This window comes from Lactuca sativa, chromosome 4 (assembly GCF_002870075.4).
Source record: "Lactuca sativa cultivar Salinas chromosome 4, Lsat_Salinas_v11, whole genome shotgun sequence".
Classification (NCBI taxonomy): Eukaryota; Viridiplantae; Streptophyta; class Magnoliopsida; order Asterales; family Asteraceae; genus Lactuca; species Lactuca sativa.
In genome coordinates, this window is record NC_056626.2 from 65,667,541 (window position 1) to 65,685,815 (window position 18,275).

At 35.8% G+C, this 18,275-nt stretch overlaps 1 non-coding gene across 1 annotated transcript; it reads right to left on the reverse strand.

Moving 5' to 3' along the window:
- Nucleotides 1–17,905: 17,905 nt before the first annotated feature.
- On the reverse strand, nucleotides 17,906–18,011 carry LOC111883654 (small nucleolar RNA R71). The gene has a single exon (XR_002847502.1). It is a non-coding gene; the product is annotated as a small nucleolar RNA R71 (small nucleolar RNA).
- Between the last annotated feature and the right edge of the window lie 264 nt (nucleotides 18,012–18,275).

Consider the following 18,275-nt stretch of genomic DNA (forward strand, 5'->3'; position numbering starts at 1 on the left):
TTCCACGATGTGGATTAGCATCCAAGGAACGCATGTTTTATTGGACACTATAATGTGGAAAGTAATCTGCCACGAAGTGGTGAAAGTAGCAGCCCAAGCCCATGAATTTTAGGGTTTCTCCCATATTTAAGCATCTTAATTCATGAATTATGTCTTCTCCATCAACCTCCATCTCTTCATTTTGAAACCCTAGCTTCCATGAATGAATATGAGCTTGTGTGCATGATTGAAGAACTTGTTCTTGGATTTAGTGAAACTTGAGGAAGGAGGAAGTTTTATTGGTGCAAGGAATCAAGGAGCTAGCTTAGATCCATCACTCTCTTTTGATTTCTGAGTTATTGAAGGTATAAAGTTCATACCTTGAACTTTGTTCTTCATATTTGAAGTTTGAGTTCAGTTTGGTTCATTTCGATCCCTTCAATGTATGTTCTTGAAGATTGAGGAACTCCGGCTGTAACATCCCAAAATTCAAGACCAAAAATTTCATTTTAATTAGATAAGTTATAAAAAATAGTAGTTTGAAACATCCGTAGTGTTAACTTATTTCATAATCAAAAACCTGTATTTCAAATAACTAAACTATGTCATAAAAAAGTACTATCAGTGTACAACTCTCAAATATCTCATAATGCGGAAATCATAGTGTGATACGTTGCGATCTTGCCGACTCCTTTCCTTTTGAAAACAAAGTACCTGAAACCAAAACTGAAAACCGTAAGCACGAAGCTTAGTGAGTTCCCCCATCATACCACATACCATAAAATAAACATACTGTCAGCCATATCTGGGTGCCCGATCTACCCTGCTGAGCATACCGGGGTGCTCAATCTACCCCTGTTAGGAATACCGGGGTGCCCAACCTACCCATGGCAGACATACTAGGGTGTCCGACCTACCCCTACCAGGCGTATCTGGGTGCCTGACCTACGCTCCGGTTTATCTCAACCGGTTATGGGGACTATTTCACCCCTACGACTACCACATGATAACATATCATGAACATACTGCTAGGCATTTATGGGTATTGTCTACCCGTTCGGTCTCTTTCAACCGATAACTGGGGACTATTTCACCCCTCTTACCACTATCACAATATCATAGCATCCTAGCACATAAAGCATAACATCTAGTAGCATACCAAACAATTATCACAAAGACAATCATCTCAAGATAAACAACTACTAGTGGGATGACATTGGTGCCTTCGACCTACTTCTACCAGAAGGTAACTCACCTCACACTACTGAAGTCCATTGCAGGAAATCCTTAGCTTCCACCCTTGCAACTCCTCGAGCTATCAATACCATAATATCACCCAATTAACAATTGGGTCTCAAACCATGATCCATAATCCAAATCTTAGGGTAAAATGACAAATTTACCCCTGGCCAAACAAAACCCACACTAAGACCCAAGTCCAAAACCAATAACGTTCAAAACCATAAAATCCATAAAAGCCCAATATATGGTGTAATTTCCAATTGGGCCTAACCCTTACATGGAAGTACTCTTTAGAACCTATTCTATACTTCATAGCCATACATGGGTCAACCTAGGTCAAAGTCAAATCAAAGTCAACATTCTAGGTTGACTCAACTCGCCGAGTTGGTCCATCAACTCGCTAAGTTCCATAAATCAGAAAACCCTAAAATCGCGATCCAACTCGTCGAGTTATTTCACAACTCGTCGATTTCTTTCACAACTTGTCGAGTTCCTCCTATCCATGGTATTAGGACTTTCGCATTCTACTCATCGAGTCATCCTTGAACTCGTCGAGTTTTCCCTTTACATAATCGGGACATCTCAACCCAACTCGTCGAGTCCATCCTTGAACTCATCGAGCCCATTTAGTCTTCAGAAACCCGAGAAAACCCCAACCTACTTGCCGAGTCGTATCTACAACTTGTCGTTTTTGCTTCGTGATCAGAAAGGTCGGGGGACCACGAATCAACTTGCTAAGTTGGATAAGCAACTCATTGAGTTTTCCTAATATTAACTCACTCAGTCCCTTCCAAGCGAGTCTAATGCCTCCAAAACATAGATTTTGACTCTAGGGATGGGAAGATCACATAAAGCTTCAAGCTTTATCCCCATGCATGGCCATTTGGAGCTAGAAAGGCCAAAATAGGAGCTTAGAGGTTGCATGGGACTTCCATGGCCATAAAGTTGGCACCTTTTTGCCATGAGAGCCCCTCTAGACACTAGATCTGAAGTGTTCTTCACTTGGGACGTCCACATCCCAAGAGTCTTATCATTTGGGACTAAAAACCACATAAAAGTGCCAAGAAGGAGATCTAAGCATACTATGGCCAAGATAAGAGCTTTATACCTCTGATAGACCAGAAATGAAGCTATACTTCTGGATCTATTCTTCTCCATCACTTCCTTGCTCCTTCTTCAAGTATCTTCTTCTTTAAAACCGTAAAGAATGCACCAAGAATGACTCAAAACTCTCAAAAGTGAATTAGGGTTTCGTGGCTAAGATTTGGGACACCAGAGGTTGTAAATGAGGCCAAATCCTAGAGCTTAATTTGTTTAAATAGGGTACAAAACCCTGAATTTAGGGTTTCCCAAACCCGTTCCAACTCACCGAGTTGGTCCCTTCCAACTCGTCGAGTTGGTTTTCCAAAACCCGCGGTCTTGCTTTCCAACACGTTGAGTTATTCCCCATGGGCTCGATGAGTTGGCTTTTTAATTGAATGCTATACTTTCTTTAATCGGTCTGCTAGATTCTGTGTGTTACACCAGCGCTTGTTGTGGCTTTCAAATGGTTATTAGGTTTCTAAGAAAGAGAAAAGAGTAATGTTTGGGACTATCTTGTGTTCTTGAGCAAGTTTTGGACATAATAAGGACTTAGAATTATAGATCTTGCCTTGGAGAAAGGTCCTAATGGATAAAGTTGGAAACTTGATCCATGAAGTCACTGAGAAGGATTAGATCTAAAGTTTGATCCTTAATTTGTAAGGATTTAGGTCTTAATGAAGAATTGTAGAATCTTCCAGTAACCATGTTGTGGCCAAGGAATGACCACGACATGGCGGAGTTCAGCTTTGTGATAGTTTTGTTCGAATATGCCCATGACATGGCTAAGGAGGATCTACGACCTTGAAATGTCGTGCATGATGTCTATTTTGCCATGTCATCGCCACCACGTGGCCAAGAGGTCCCCACGTCACGATGATTGTTGACTTGGTTGACCGTTGACTTTCGTTGAATGTTGACTGTTGATTTTGACTAGTTTGACTTGGGGTCAAACTTAGAGGATTTGGGTTGTCGATTGTCGATTCATCTCTTTGGGTGTTATTTGGTTCGAGGGATTGATCAATGGAAGGTGTGAAAGTGTTGTTGTGCTTCCTCGGTTCTTCAGTTCAGGTGAGTTTCTCAATATGCCATGTATCCCACTATATATCCTCTATATGGTAGGATAGAGGTAATATTAATGTACAAGTATGCTAATTGACTAGGCTAACTCCTTGTTATGCATATGTAGTTTAGAACACTTGATTTCTTAGTATACTAGACCGGTAGGGTCTTAATTGATTAAGAGTCATTTTTGGTTAGTGTAACTAGGGAAGGAAAGTTATTAGGATTGTGTATGACTTACTTGATTAGTGGCTAATTGCAGGGTAACCAGGGAACGCTGGTTGCCAAGGGTATGTGATATGCTATTATATGTTATGTGTTTATGCTACATGGTTATGTGGTAATGATTAGCATTGGTTCTGTGTAGTCTAAGTTTGATAGACTGGGAACTCTGGTCTAATGCCTTATTGCATGGTTCTTGTCTGATTTATTGCTTTAGGGTGGATTATCTGTTCGGCTGTCTATTTGATCCCTGACTACATATGACTTTATGAATTGTATTAAAGACCAAGCTCTGGCCCCTAGAAATTGTATGGAAGACCAGGATCTGGCCCCTGACAATTGTATGGAAGAACAAGATTTAGCCCATGAAATGGCAAGGAAAGACCATGATTTAGCCCATGGCACGATGTGAGTGTAAGACTATAATTTGGCTCATATCACTCAATTGGGGTTAGAGCATACCTGTTATTTCGTATATAATTGTTATGTATGTCTATTTTATGTTGATAGGATATTTGGCAGGTCGGCGCTAGAGCCGAACAATTTGCGTGGATGCATTGTATATATGATAGAATATGAGGTATATTGGGGAACTCACTAAGCTTTATGCTTACAGTTGTGGATTAAGCATTTTGCAGGTCGTTCGCGAGAAAAGTTCAGTAGGACTGTACGCATCAAAGATATTTGTTTTCACGGTTTCGTAAACTTAACTATGATAATGTATGGTTTTCAATCAATCAAATTCTATTAAGTGGTTTGTGAAACAAAGGTTTAATTGGTTAATCTATTTTAAAAATCAGAATCTATTTGTAATTTTGGGACGTTACATACGCCATCCACCTTATCTCTTTATTTCCACCAACAAATCCTTTCACATTGATCAATTTCAAGAAATACAAATTTTGTAGGGTAAACCATGCCTGATTCCTTCATAGTCTGGCCACCTCCGTCACCCCACTACCTCTCATGTCCTATTGTTTTCGCTCTCTTCAGGAGATGGCGATTCTCCTACGCAGCCTTACACATCTCACCACCTTTGTATAGGTATGAGGTTTTATAAATATCCAAGTCGGAAATATATTTATATATTGTTTGGTAATAGTTGGTTTTGAAAGGATTAAAATATAAATATTATAACATTATCGGATTGAAATCCGATCCATATGTATCTCACTAGGTTTTCTAACTCGACCACCCAGTTTGTATGTATCAATGTATCAAGATTTAAGCTATTGAAACTTGATTATGATGCTAAGTGATTAAGAGAAAGCTTGTAATGTTGTTCGGGACCATTATGTCTTTACACTGTAATTTATGTATCTGTATTAATTATGATATCCTTAGGAATTTATTTGAAACAATCTTTGTTCTCAAATTTTTTTTATATACTGAGATTTTCCGCAAAAGAAATATCATGATTTTTAAAGCGTAAAAAAACTTTTTTATTTCTCAAAATTAAAAGATGTAACAACAATGAACCATTTTTGTAATTTTGTCTTATAACTATTTTGTAGTACGGAGAATTTTATATATGCTCATCTTAAACTTTAAAATATCATATTTGTCCAGTTTAATTTCTTAATATCATATTTACCCTTTATAAACCTTCAAAATATCATATTTGTCAAAATCCTTTTTTATAATGTTTTTAATTTTTTATAATCATTCTTTATACCTTAGAATTATTATAATAATTAAAAATTCTAACCATATTATCCATACGTCTATGATAATGGAATGTAAATTTCTAAATTGTTGGAATGTCGCCCACTTGACAAACAAAAAGATTAATCTTCAACCTTCTCTATTGAATGTATATTTTGATTGTTCAGTTTTTTTTGTTGTTGATTATTATCATGTTGTAGATGGAGGACATTTTGGTGTTTAAAAAGTACATATACGATATTTTGATATTTAAGAATGACATATATGATATTTTGATGTTTAAAACGGACATATATAATATTTTGAAATTTTATGAAGGCTAAATATGATATTTAGAAATTTTATGAATAGTAAATATAATATTTAGAAATTAAGTTGAATAAATATGATATTTTGATTTTAAGGACATATATTAAATTCTCTATTTGTATGGTAATTGTTTAATAAGAAAAGAAAATATAAATTCCGCTCAAACAAACAAAAACATTAATTTGGGATTTGGTGTGGGCGGACCCATCTAGACCTGCATAAATAAAAGTTTTTCCATATATAATATTGATCTGTATATGACTAAACGTTATGTTGTCCTAATTTAAATCAGATCGAGACTCAAATATCATTAGATTCACTTTAATCATATAAAATAAAACTATAATAATAAAAACTTAATGTGGCCCCACAAAAATTAAAAAGGTTTCCATCCACCCACTATAAGTAAAACACCACTCTCCCAAGACCACTTACATTTGACTCATACAAACCCTCAAACTTCTCATTATCAAACACCAAAAATGTCTTCTCAATCTCCTCTACCAATTCATTTGTGTTTCTTCCTCATCATCCTCTTCATGTTCGTAAGTTTCTCATGGTATTCCAATTACGAATCTATGTTCGAGGGTGCATTCGATAATCTGAAGCTGTTTTTCATAGCCTCGCCGGTGCTGCTACTGGTGGTTCTGCATATGATCTCCACCTTCGACACCACCGGCCGTTCTCCCTTCTTTGTGCCGGATAATGATTCTCCGACTTCTGGGACCCCTTGGGGCGTTGGTTTGGTTCTTGTGCTTCTCTTCTTCTTGCTTTCTTACCAGTCTGATCTCAGGGAACGGTGGTTTCCGCTTCTGAGCTGATGATTCCGGCGGTGGTAGGGAAAGTAATTATGCCATGAATGTATATGTGTAGAAGATTATCGTGTAGTTTGTTGTTTATGGATCTTATGGCTGTTTAGTTTCTGGATAATATCATATCTTCGTAGTTTTATGAATATTCGGCAAAACTTAAACCTATAACGATTTTGTCTATTATTTTAAACGAATATTTACTAATATTTGAGTTGAAGATTAATTTAGTCGGTGAAATATTAAATGATTATCATATTGGTTACTACAAGGCAAACTATGTATCTAGTATGTTCGAATCTAATTACTGTCGATCTAATTTAAAAAACAGTGATTTAGTAGACAAAATTTCATGATTGATCTATATGATTTATCAAAAATCGCATGATGTTGACAATTGTTGAAGACGACTGTGCGTTTGGTTCATGTGATATGTAAACATTGAGTGTCTCTACACTTGTAAAAAGGACAATAAGATTTATCCTTTTTTTTTATTTACAATTAATGTTTATTTAGATTTTAGACCGTATTCTATCCCACCCCACCCTCTTTTCACCCTCCTCCTCTTCCATCACCACCGTCATAGTCCACCATCCATTGCAATTTCATGGCTTCTTATCCTTTCTACAACCCATCGTCCCCATTTACAACCAAAACATGTTTCTTACATCAATACTCATATATGGATACTTAGCTTATGAAAAGAAATTGAAGAAATAAAAAATAAAAAATATTTTAAAATGTGAACTCGAACAAAATCCATCCATAAATTTAACATACATAAGCAATGAGAGAGATGAACCATAAGGGAAGCAAAGCTTCAAATATGAAATCATGAAAACATAAACTTGAAAATTTGAAAGCCTAAAATACGAAAATTGGAAACACTCATGTACATGGGTGTATCTAAAATTTTAATTTCATTTATAATATATATACCACAAAAATTAGGAACCATATTAAAAAAACAAAATAGATGACCTACCTTGAGTTTATTTTTTAAAAAAATGTTTTAAAAAACAATTTTAAAAAGAAAAACAAATAAGTTACAAAGAGCAATTGTGGTGTTAAATATATACGGTTAAATATAATATATAGTTTTTGTTTATCAAACAATAAGGTATCAATGCACTAATAATTAACTAGTTTTTCATTAAATCGTTTGTTTTTTTTTTTCAGTTATATTTTAGTCGTTTTTTTTTTTAATTTTAATCGGTGGTCCCTGATCGGTTTTTTCAGTTAAATTTCATTAAATTGTACACGACCCAACCCCCCACAAGTGTTGTTGATTTTTTTATTAGATTACCTTAATTTGGGAACCATATGATATTTTGTTCTAGATTCACCACTACACATGTAGAAACCTAAAATTTGAAAATGTGAGATCATAGAGCCTACGTGAAACATGGTAGCCTTCAGTGGCCAACTTGACGATGCAAACCACCGATGAAACAAAGAAGAGAGAAGGGAAGGGTATGGTGATGTTAAGATAAAGAAAATAGAGGAAAAGTATATGAAACAAAGCATAACGCAATAGTGATTGTTTGTGAGGTTGAAAGAAAGTACCCCCAACATTCACAATGATTCTAATACGACCTTTTCGAGAGGGCCAATCTCCACAAAAGAATTAAGAAGGAAGAGGAACACTTGGAGCAATTTTCGACATATCCATTCATAAAACAGAATACAATATATAGACTAGACTAACTTACTAACTTCCAGAAACTAAGGAGCTGAAAACAAGTGGTAAAAGACTTACTCCTACTTACTCAATCAAATAAAGGACCTAAAAACATGCATGATGGAAGACTCACTAATCATGTGCACACATGTGGTCATTATTCGTACATGGGCTCCAAGTACTTACTCCTCCTCATAATGGGTGGGTCGACATATCATTCTTTTGGGTCGGGTCTGGGTAATACCGTCAGTAGTGCTCGTATCAATACCCCCTCCATTAACAATGACCTTGTCCTCAAGGTCAGTAATGTTGAAATCGCCCTTATCTTCCCATATAACACCTGCCACGTCTTGTCCATTCTATTTAAGAAGTACTTGAGCAACCGTGTTGCCTTGTTTGTTAATGATATGTTCATCTAGGATTCCTTTTGGTTCCATGAATTGCAAATCTTTAATGAATGTCTACAGAAATGGTAGAGATGATATTGTGGGGTTATAATGACAGGGGCGGAACATGGAGACATAAAAAATCGGGTGTATACAAGAACTCGGTGGAAGCTCGAGGAAATAGCCTACCTGTCATATGCGTTCGACGATTTTGAAGGGACCAAAGAATCATTTTTAAAGCTTGTGTGATGCTCGTTTCTATATGGATCCTTGTCTGTAAATACAAAAAGGGGGTGTACTAGCTCCCATAGCTAGAATTCTTTAATCTTACGTTGTTTGTTGGTCTGATTAGTCATTCTTTGATGACTTCGCTGCAAAGTTTCTTTGAGGTGTTGAATAATCCGTTGATGATTAGCTAAAGTGTTGTAGATTGAAGCAACATTTAAAGTACCCATGGTGTAATGAGGAAATGATGGTGGTGGTCTGTCATATAAGTCTTGGAAGTGTGGCATCTCAATAGCAGTATGATAGCTTGTATTGTTCCAATATTCAACGAGATAAATGTACTCACTCGAATAGTTTGGTTCATCGCTTGCGAAACAACGGAGGTATGATTTGAGGAATCGGTTAACAACCTCTATTTGGTCGTCCATTTGAGGGTGATAGAAACTTGAGTGTAGTAGTTGTTGGACTAAGGTGTCTAAGGTCTTAACTAAACTGATGTAATCTTATGAATAAAAGCAAAGTCCTTTTTAGGTTTTCCCCAGTAACTAGAAATGACTTTAGGAGAGAGATAAAATATTTTTTTAATTTATTATATGATTAATAAATTAATTAGAAATGGTTGGAGTTAATTAATTATTAATCATAATTGATTTGGAATTAATTTGGGATTAATTAGAATTAATTAAAGGTGTGAAAGCTGAATTGTAATTGTTCATAACTGAGCAAGGAAAGACAATACTAGAACCATCCATGGTATGGACAATTTTGAGATGGTTTCCAGGGTTTCTGGAAGCCGCATTTAGCTGATAAGGATAACTCACTTGAATAGATTAAATATGATATCTAATTATTAGAAGCAGAGTTTATCCTGGAGATCTCCTAACTATAAATAAAACCTCTTAGCCTCTAAATTCGGGGTTAAAAACTCCAAAAAGGAGAAATCTGAATTTCTCTTCTTACCTCTTCTCTCTTCTTGATTTCTACTGTTCTAGGGTTTTTGGTGTGAACCATTAGAGGCATCCACATTATTGGTGCTTGCTTTCCAAAGGAGATTCAGGGAGAGTTGTTTACATTATTCGAATTTTACAAAAGCTATGTGATCTAACTTTTTATTTTTTTCGAGTTACATAGGTTAGAAATACGTTTCATAAGTATGTTGCTATAACTTGAGAAAATGTCCTATACATCTAGGTTACATGTACCCACAATATGATTATGATTCCGCTGCGTAAATATTCTTGTTAATAGCCTAGAAAACTCACTAGTGGTATTAGAGTCTTGGATTTTCTGTTATTTGTGAATATATGAAAGTAGAAATCAATACCTAAAGAACCAAAAAAGTTGACAATCGCAGGGCGCGACGCACCTGGGTCCTAGCACGGCCCGCTTTGGCTGCAGTATGGTTTCGGGATTTACTTGCCTTTTTCGAATCATAGGATAACTATTAGATCTTAATTGTTATTTATCTAATTGAATTTTAGACCTTTAGACTAGATAACTAGATAACCCTAATTCAAAAATTGAGGAAGTATAAAACGAATTAATATTATTTAATTATAAGATTAATTAATATAGTTGTTTATTACGTGATAAAATTAATATAATGAATTCAATGTTAATTAATTGATAAATATTAAATCTAAAATTGGTTTGAATATTAATTAATTAAAAATTAATTAAGTTAAATGAATTTAAACCATGTATTGTTAAAAGTTTTAAAATACACCGTTATATATATATATATATATATATATATATATATATATATATATATATATATATATATATATATATATATATATATATATATATATATAAAGAAAGAACCTAAAAGACCTTGATTTTCGTCATTCTAGACTTTATTTACAACTAATAAAATACCTCAATTGTAAACTTTTGCCTACTAAAAAACTTGAGTCTTTTTTTAGTCAAACTCGAGAAAAGAATACACCTAAATTCAATTTTGAAATTCGAATCAGATTACTAATAAATCTGTTAAAGGATACGTGGTTTGATAAAAAAAATATCTCAGGCGTTTTTTACCATTTCTCGATAAAAAAAGTTCATTTTAGATCTATAATATTCTAACGTTTACTAAGAAATCGTTTTGATTGAAATGGAAAACAATCAATCCCATAATGAATTAGTTATATATATATATATATATATATATATATATATATATATATATATATATATATATATATATATATATATATATATAATACACACACACACTAGATGTGTGCCCGCGCAAAACGGCGTCGATAAAATAGTTTTTTAAGAGAAAATAATTATTAGATATTATTATTAGTTATTATGTAACAAAAAATTACAATTTTTAAATAAAATATGTATGTTGATATCTTATATTTACATTGTCTATTTATACTTTTGATGTAAATTAATTAATATTTATGTCTAGTTTAAAAATGTAAATAAATTTAAATACATGAATTTAATATTTTAATTTTTTTGCTCCAATTTTAATTTCTTAATTACTTTCCTAAATTCATGTATTCAGACTTTTGGCAAGTACTAATGAATTGTTTATGCATAATTGATTTATACAAAAAGCTTTGTAACTTATACGTCTTAAAATTCACGATATAACTAATATGCTTTATAATATTATATATATATATATGTATATATATATATATATATATATATATATATGTATGTATGTATACGAGTTTTAATAATATATGTACGAGATTAACAATTTTTTTTTGTAACATTCCAATGATGAGGTACATTCAATTTTAACCTTAAGTTTGAAGATTAATTGCATTTCAGCCCTTGTATATGAAAATGTTGCAAAATATCTCGTAGTGGCATTTTTGTAATTTGGGGGCCGAGCTCACGTACGTTGGGTGTACATGCCTATATCCTAGTTTTAGTATAATAATATGATAGTATGTGCATGATTAGTAGATCTGCATGATATATGTATTTGCTGGTTCTTTGTTTATGTTTATCTGTTACATATGTTGATATATTGTGGTTTAGTTGACGCAGTCCTGCTTTGTGCTAATGGCTAAGACACCCTGGGCGGTCCGGATAGGCTGTAGGCCCTACAATTCTATCTAGTCAGGTCGAAGGCCCATAGAGCAGTCCAGATAGGCTATATGCCATGTGAGGTGGTCCAGTTAGGCTGGAGGCTGATATTTGCATGTCTTGATTGTTATGTTGTGTGATGTTACTTTCGGGGAACTCACTAAGCTTTGACTTATAGTTTTAGTTTATAGTTTCAGGTACTTTAGAGGATCGTGGGAAAGCGAAGGCCTGATCGTGCACATCTTCTTATATTCATGATATTGATTTTTGTGACACTATGTTATGACTTTACTCTTGAAATAATGCTTCCTTTTTGTAAGCAATTATGGATAATGGTTGTTTTTAAAATTTTAAAATTTTATGATTTTTGGAGTGTTACAAGTTGGTATTAGTGCCTTGGTTTGATAGAATTGGATGAACATTCGTGTGAATCCAGACTCAAACTAGGGAACTACAAAATTTTTTTATTGGTTTTCAAAATTGCTTTCAAAAGTAACCAAAGAAGGATGCGTTATGTACGATCAACTGGAGAATTGCCTGATATATGATGCCTGTTCTTGCTGGACTGAAACTAGGGTTGTTTCTTGTGTGGAATTGACATCATTACTATGTTTGCTTAGTGTATGCATCATAGTTGTACATAACTAAGATTTTATAGCCTGGGATTATTTGGTTTAGCCTTAATTCATGTTCTTGCCTGATGAAGGGCTTAGGGTAAAGAAAAGTATTCGGATGTCTATAAGATCCAGTGTTATGTATGATTAGCATACGCAAGTGTTGTAGGGTTGGTGGAAGTTTCATTGATGAGTAGAAGTGTGAGCAGCCAACCATATGAGGAGTTTTTAGCCACTCTTGAGAGAGTGACAATAAGACGTATTCATATCCTAGTTGTTGTATCTGTTTAGGGCGCTTGTGATGATCCTTGAGACAAATAGGAGTAAGTGTGGAAGGTAGTATGGGCCCATACTACTGAAAGCACATGAACCGCCATGATTGAGCTTTTCGACGATCATTATGGTGCACTTTCTGAGGCTTCTATTGTTGCAGCTACCACAATAGTTGTTGCGATGGGGATTCGTGGGGAGAGAGATTTCCAGTATCGGGACTTTGATAATACGAATCCACTAGAGTTTGATAGAGTTTAGGACCTGATTATTGCGATGTGGTTGGTGTTCGATGTACATGGGTGTTTCTTCACATGCTCCTGCCCTTCTGACCAGAAGGTCAAGTGCGCCCTGAACCTTCTTTGTTCAGGGGTGAAGGATTAGTGGAGATTGGTGACCGGCTCTTATACTCTTGAGCAGAGGGTTGTTGTGACATGGGAGGAGTTCTCTGAAATGTTTTGCATGAGGTATGTTCCAGTGGTGGAGAGGGAGAGGTTGGATCAGGAGTATCTGGATCTGATGCAGGGGACTAAGTCGTTGACTGAGATCACCAAGATGTTTACCAAGAGGGCTCTTTTCTGTCCTAAGTTTATTGCTTCTGAGCAAGCTCAGATTACCCGGTACTTGAGCATGCTCAAGACGAATATCTTCCAGTTTGTGTCCACCCAACATTATGGTACATTTGTGGAACTTTAGGAGGCCGCGAGGAGGTGGGATATTGAGATGGAGCTCCAGGCGAGGGAGAGGAGGCAAGCTTCGGTGCAGACGCAGCTTGCGGCGAAGCAGTTCAAGGTCACTAATTTGAGATATGGAGGACAGAGGGCCGCACTTGTGGCAAGTGTGGCAAGTCTCATGACAGTGGTTGTCGATCTTCATATGTAAGCCACAAATGTGGAAAAAAGGGGGAATATGCCAAGGATTGTTGTCAGCAGGTCCTAATACCGAGCACCAGGATCTGTTATCACTTTGAGCGGGTTGGCCATATTAATGCCAACTCTCCGTTGCTCACCGTGGGACCGACGCAGGCTCCAGCACCGGCTACATTAAGGATCACAGATGGTCGCCAGGGTAGGGTGGAGTCCCCGAGGACTCAAGGTCACGCTTTTCAGCTCATTACAGAGGAGGCCGGGGCGGCATTGGACGTCGTTACTGGTATGTTTCCATTTATTATTTTGTCAGTTATTTTATGGTATGCTTATGTTTATGATTATGCTAGGTACCTTCTTAGTGAATTCCTTGCATGTTCTTGTGTTATTCAACTCAGGTGACAGTCGGTCCTTCGTATCTCAGTCTTTTAGCACGAGTTTCGATATGCCTCTCGGAGAGTTAAAGTGTCTGTTATGGGTTTCTATCCACAACGAACATGGGGTTTATCAATCAAGCGTCTGTCACAGTTGTGTATTGGAGATTCTTGGGGTGCCCTATCCGATTGATCTGATTCTCATCCCTATGGGGGATGTGTGGGTGATAGTTGGGATGGATTGGATGAGTAGGTTTGGGGCTATGATTGAATGCGAGGGTCAGCGTGTGGTAGTTCGAACCCCAAGTGAGGGAGAATCGGTTCTTTATGGAGAGAGTACCAGGATTGGGTTAGCCTTTTGTTCTGCTGACAGAGCTCGACAATATATTCAACATGGTTGTATGGGTTATCTTGATTATGTTGTTGATGCTCGAGTTGGGGAAGAAGGCTTTGGTTTCAGATGTGCTCATTTTCAGAGAGTTTGTCGATGTGTTACCTGAGGAGTTTCCTGGTGTGCCTCCTGAGAGGCAGGTTGAGTTCATGATTGATTTGGTTTCAGGTGCATCCGCAATTGCTAAAGCGCCATACTAATTGTCACCTCCAAAGATGCATGAGTTGTCCTCTCAGCTTCAGGAGCTGTTGGGAAAGAAATTTATTAGACCGAGCAGTTCACCGTGGGGAGCACCTATTTTATTTGTCAAGAAGAAGGATGGTTCACACCAGATGTGCATTAATTACCGGGAGTTGAACAAGTTGATGGTGAAGAACCGTTATCGCCTTCTGCGGATTGATGACCTCTTCGATTAGTTTCAGGGTGCATCTTTGTTCCCCAAGATTGATTTGAGGTCAGGTTATCATCAGATGAGGGTTAGAAAGGAAGAGGCGAAGAAGATCGTGTTTCAGACTCGTTATGGTCATTACGAGTTCATGGTGATGCCATTTGGGCTCACCAATGCGTCTACCATATTTATGGATTTGATGAATCGGGTATGTAGGCCGATGATCAATCGACCAGTTATCGTTTTCAATGATGATATCTTGGTGTATTCCAAGACTAGGGAGCACCATGAGGAGCACTTTTGAGAACTTCTGGGAGTTTTGAGGCGAGAACGGGCTGTATGCCAAGTTCTAAAAGTTGAGTTTTGGTTATGAGAGGTCTAGTTCTTGGGACATCTCGTTGATTAAAACAGGATTTTGGTTGATCCGGCCAAGATTGAGGTTGTGATGCAGTGGGAGGTCCCAAAGTCTCCCTCGGAGATCAGGAGTTTCTTGGGTTTATCAGGGTATTATCGGAGATTTATTTAGTAATTCTACAAGATTGTGGTACCTTCACTCGTCTGACGATGAAGGGAGTGGATTTCCACTGGGGCCCTGAGCAGCAGGTGTCATTTGAGACTCTGAAACACAAATTGTGTGAGGCCCCAATGTTGACCCTCCTCGAGGGTGTTGAGGATTTTGTGGTATTTAGAGATGCATCCATCACGGGTTTGGGTGCAGTGCTTATGCAGCATAGGAGAGTTATTGCTTATGCTTCTTGGCAGCTAAAGTCGCATAAGGTCCGTTATCCGCCTCACGATTTGGAGTTGGGGGAAATGGTGTTTGCTCTCAAGATTTGACGGTAGTCTGATATTTCCATATTTATATACACTTTAGGCATTATTTTAATACATTAAAGCTATATTTTGGTAAAATTCAAAGATATTTTCATTGAGTTAAATTTTATTCTGCAGTAAAATATGACATTCTTGTAGAAAAAGGACTAAAACTGACAAAAGATGGATACTTCGAGGTTTGGAGCTAAAGTTAGGAACTTAAAGGAGCAAAATTTGAGTTTTACACATTTCCCACGACGTGATGTTATAAAGTCCACGACGTGGTCATAAGAAGAATCTCGATTCCTTGTGTAAAAATAGAGTTCGCGACGTGACATTTATCTTTTCACGTCATGTCAACGTGTCCCAGAAGATTCCTATACATAGAGATGCAAGTTTCCTTGGTGAATAAGGGATAGATACTGAGTTCACGTCATGACAACCTGATGGTCACTACGTGAAGAGAGATTATAAGGAAACTATATATATATATATATATATATATATATATATATATATATATATATATATATATATATATACACACACACACACATATATATATATATATATATATATATATATATATATATATATATCGACCATTATATTGACTTACGGAGAATATTGAAGATTTAGAAGACTTTTGGGACACAATACATATGAAAATTAACCCTTAGAAAAAGGAGAAGATTGGAGATCAAGAAATTACAATATTGAAGCAAGATTTCCCATCATACATTCGGTTTGTTTAGATTGATCACGTCTATCTTAATATCCTATGTGTTTATGCGTTTATTTTCTACAATTATGAGCTAAATCATTAGGCTTTTTTTTAGCGATGATGAACCCTAATACTATGTGTTAGTTTCTACTTTTCATGGATATATGAAGTTGGTTTAACTTTTGTTTGATTTATCAATACCTAGCATGTTAAAAGTTACAATATTTATTGCTTAGATTGAAGTTTAGTGTAGTTGAATGATCGCTTTATTTGCATGAACTTGTGTACCTAGTTGTTTATCACCATTAAATTTCTAGAGCTAGTGATTGACCAAATCTTAGAATGGGTAATAAAGATAATAACTTTAACTTTGTTAGAGAACATAATTTAATCATAATTGTTTTTGGTTATTTGTCTTGATCATAGATAATTAATCTTAGATATATTTACATAGCCCAATAATCTTTAATAATCAATTTAGTGTCCAATTCTGTATGATCATTGCAAAGTAGTTCATAATTTGTGAAAACGTTAGGAGATTGGATCAAGATCAGATACAAACTCCCACTAACCATAACCTTAGGCAAAGGGGGGGATCAAAGCTAAATGGAAGTGTCTTTATTATCTTGATTAATATTGTCTTTAGTTAGTTGTTTCCACTACTTTTAGTTAATTGAAGTAATTAAGTTAATCTGAACTTGCAAAATCAGATACAAACTCCTACTTTAGTTGTTTTTCTAGATTAACTTTTGGTAGTTATTTTATTAGCTAAATTCCGTTACCTGAGATCGACACACGGCTTACTTTTCTATATTATAAACTGACTATGTACACTATCTATAAGTGCATTAAAGTTTTGTTATGTTGTAAATTTAAAACTAATAGGTATATTGCACTACATCAAGTTTTTGGTGACGTTGTCATACAACGACTTATTTCAGTTTTTAATTTAATTCCTTTAGGTTAATCGATCCTTTTTGTTGGGTAAAAACCGCAAAAGGTTAATTTTTTTTTGCATTTAATTAGTTTTTCTATTTTTATAGAATTCATGATGTGACAACCCAATTGTCACCTCGTGAAACTGACGTTTTTCAGTTTTTCGTTTATTTACTTTTCAGTTCGATTTTACGATTTATTTTGTTTTGTTTCGGTGATATACGACTAGGGGATCCAATTTTTCTATCGTAGCACCACTTGACAATCCAGAGTTCGTATTCCATAAAAAGAAAGATAGAAAGGTCAACAAATCGAGTAGCACCTTTCAATTGGAAAAGTTCGAAGTCTTTGAGAACTGTCCAGACAAAAATGGCATTGGATACGCGCCAGGAACATAAAGCGATTTAGAAGATGAAGTTAAAAGCGAGGTAGAAGAGATTGCATACATCACAACAATGACCATGGAGGAGTACAAGAGGAGGATGTGTAATGACAACGATCCTTGTCTTGTTCTACCCGCAATTCCTACTACGACAAGTTTTGAGCTCAAGGGAGATATCCTCTTGATGCTAAAGGATATTCCATTTTCTGGGAAAGACTATGAAGATGCCTTCAGACACCTTGACGAAGTGTTGGACAATGAAAACTATTTCAATATTCCAAATGTTTCAAGAGATGTGGTACTACTAAGGATACTTCCTGTGCCATTTACTCGAGATTCCAAAAGCACTTGCACCTGGAACGATTAGAACTTGGACCAACCTTTGTGTAGCTTTCATTGAACAATTCAGCCCTCCTCGAAAATAGGCAAACTCAAGAAGAAGATAACAAATTTTCAGCAAACGACAATGAGTCCTTATATGAAGCTTGGGAGAGATACAAAGGATTGCTAAGAAATTTCCCTCAACACAATCTAAATGTGCAACAAGAAGTGTCTATTTTCTATGATGGGATAAATATAAAAACGATGCAACTCCTTCATTCTCAAGGACCAATGACGAAGAAGGATCCAACTACAATCAAGGCATTAACTGAATAATTTGCAAAGCATTCACGAGAATACCATAACCCTCATGAAGACATTACAAGAGGCAAGGTAGGTGTAGAGGAGGAAGAAAAAATTTGGCAGTAGTGATGGAGAAGCTAGATAATATGGAACGAAGAATCACCCACGATGAT